The 2,645-nt window shown below is 43.2% G+C and overlaps 1 protein-coding gene across 1 annotated transcript in view; it reads left to right on the top strand.

The window, feature by feature from the left end:
• Window positions 1–2,645, top strand: part of rsu1 (Ras suppressor protein 1) — a 78,460-nt gene that overhangs the window by 946 nt on the left and 74,869 nt on the right. The window lies entirely within an intron of this gene.

Here is a 2,645-nt window from a genome sequence, read left to right as displayed (position 1 = left end):
CATCTTCATTAAATAGTACCCGCAAAACACCAGTGTCAACATCTACAGTGAAGAGGCGGCTGCGGGATTCTGGGCTTCAGGGCAGAGTGGCAAAGAAAAAGCCATATCTGAGACTGGCCAATAAAAGAAAAAGATTAAGATGGGCAAAAGAACACAGACATTGGACAGAGGAAGACTGGAAAAAAGTGTTGTGGACAGATGAATCCAAGTTTGAGGTGTTTGGATCACAAAGAAGAACGTTTGTGAGACGCAGAACAAATGAAAAGATGCTGGAAGAATGCCTGACGCCATCTGTTAAGCATGGTGGAGGTAATATGATGGTCTGGGGTTGCTTTGGTGCTGGTAAGGTGGGAGATTTGTACAGGGTAAAAGGGATTCTGAATAAGGAAGGCTATCACTCCATTTTGCAACGCCATGCCATACCCAGTGGACAGCGCTTGATTGGAGCCAATTTCATCCTACAACAGGACAATGACCCTAAACACACCTCCAAATTGTGCAAGAACTATTTAGAGCAGAAGCAGGCAGCTGGTATTCTATCGGTAATGGAGTGGCCAGCGCAGTCACCAGATCTGAACCCCATTGAGCTGTTGTGGGAGCAGCTTGACCGTATGGTACGCAAGAAGTGCCCATCCAACCAATCCAACTTGTGGGAGCTGTGGCGTGGCGTCAAAGATCAACTCTTCGCCATGACACAGGAAGTTGTTGTAACTTCAGAGTACATGCTCACATCTGAACCAAACTTTACGTGCTTGATAACTGTCCCACCCCGAAGACCCAACAGGAAGTGAGGTTTAACACCTTCATGCAGCGTCCGAAGCGCGTAGCAAATTCACAGCCGCACCGGCAGAGCTCCAGAATATACAATGCGGCCACCACACACCCCGATGCGCTACATGTACGAGGGCCCGCCCAGCGCTGCTTGCAGCTTTATTATGCCCGAGCACGAATCGTGCGAGGTCCCTATTGAATTTGCTAAGATTATATATATATATATATATATATATTTATTATTATTATTTTTTTTTTTTCTGCAAAGTAAGCTCCATTTTGGGGACCTGAGCATACTCGAAAACTCACCAAACTTTGCACACCTGTCAGAACTGGTGAAAAATTTTGTATTTTATGGGTTTCGCGCATGGGCGTGGCAAAATGACTCGCTAGCGCCACCTAGAAAATTGGAAAAGATTATCCCCTCGTTCACGTTCAACCTACATGTACGAAATTTTCTGGGGACATGTATCATATCAAGACGCACAAAAAAGCCTCAAGAACCCATACCCTAAAGTTGAAAAGAAAAGTTGTGGTATTTGCAAGTTTTCGTCAATAGGGACCTCGCACGATTGTGGCGTCGATGATTCGCCATGAAACAGGAAGTTGTTGTAACTTCAGTGTACATGCTCACATCTGCACCAAAGTTTACATGTAGGATGAGAGTCCCGCCCTGAACACATGTACATGCCGACATTCACCCACAGTCATAGCGCCACCTGCTGGCAACAGGAAGTGACCTTTAACGAAGCAGCCCCCGCCGCACGTTTCACCTACGTGCACGAATTTTCTGTGGTACGTGTATCTTGTCCAGACACACAAAAAAGCCTCTTGGAGCCATAGCCTAAACCCAACAGGAAGTCGGCCATTTTGAATTTTACGTCAAATTTTGGATGATTTACACACTTCGTACTTTAACGAACTCCTCCTAGGGATTTAGACCGACCGACCTCAAATTTGTGCTGTGCCTTCTAAAGGCATTGAAGATGAGAAGTTGTGTTATTTGCGAGTTTTCGTCAATGGGCGTGTCCGTGTCGTGGCGTCAAAGATCAACTCTTCGCCATGACACAGGAAGTTGTCGTAACTTCAGTGTACATGCTCACATCTGGACCAAACTTTACGTGCTTGATAACTCTCCCACCCCGCTATGGAGGACCGATCCTGACACAGTCAGAAATAAATACAGAAATAAATAAATGCTCAATAAATAAATAAGCATCCAATTAAATACACAAAAAAATAAAGTAAATAAATAAATGTAGGTCGTAATTAAATTATACAAGGAGACATAAATGTATATATTTTAATTAGTGCCTTTACTTATTCACCTTTGTAATAATTACCTTATTTATTTATTCTCCGTTATAATCTTCAACTTTATTTATTACTAATTTTTTAAATGTATTTATTTATGTATGTGTTTTAATATTTTTGTCTGTTTTATTCCTCCTTTGTATTTTTTTACCTTATTTATTTTCACCCATGGTATTTATTTCTGCCTGTCCTTTTTAAATTTCTGTATGCATTTCTGCCTCATTATGCAAATGAGGAGGGGCTGTGTCTCAAGGGGTCATCTTCTCTGCTATTGGTGGACCAGTCAGACAGGAGAGCTAGGCCTACTCTGCCTGCAGACATCAACGATCTTGCTCCTCACACAGTCAGATGGCTTCCTTCAGTGCGCTGAGGTGTTTAACAACTCTGAAGACACTACCAGCCATGTCTTCCTTCTCTTTTCACGTAGACGCTCCGACAGACAGTGCTTTCAGTTTGCTGCATGCATGGACACAGAACTGCGGTATAGGGAGAAGCACACGGTCAGCTAGCTGCAGCTAAATCTGGAGTGCACTCGTATTCAATTCTGTATGGTAAATTCA

Source organism: Micropterus dolomieu, linkage group LG01 (assembly GCF_021292245.1).
Source record: "Micropterus dolomieu isolate WLL.071019.BEF.003 ecotype Adirondacks linkage group LG01, ASM2129224v1, whole genome shotgun sequence".
In the NCBI taxonomy this organism is placed as follows: domain Eukaryota; kingdom Metazoa; phylum Chordata; class Actinopteri; order Centrarchiformes; family Centrarchidae; genus Micropterus; species Micropterus dolomieu.
The sequence above is the reverse complement of the archived record's forward strand: the minus strand, read 5'-3'. Positions and strand labels throughout refer to the sequence as shown.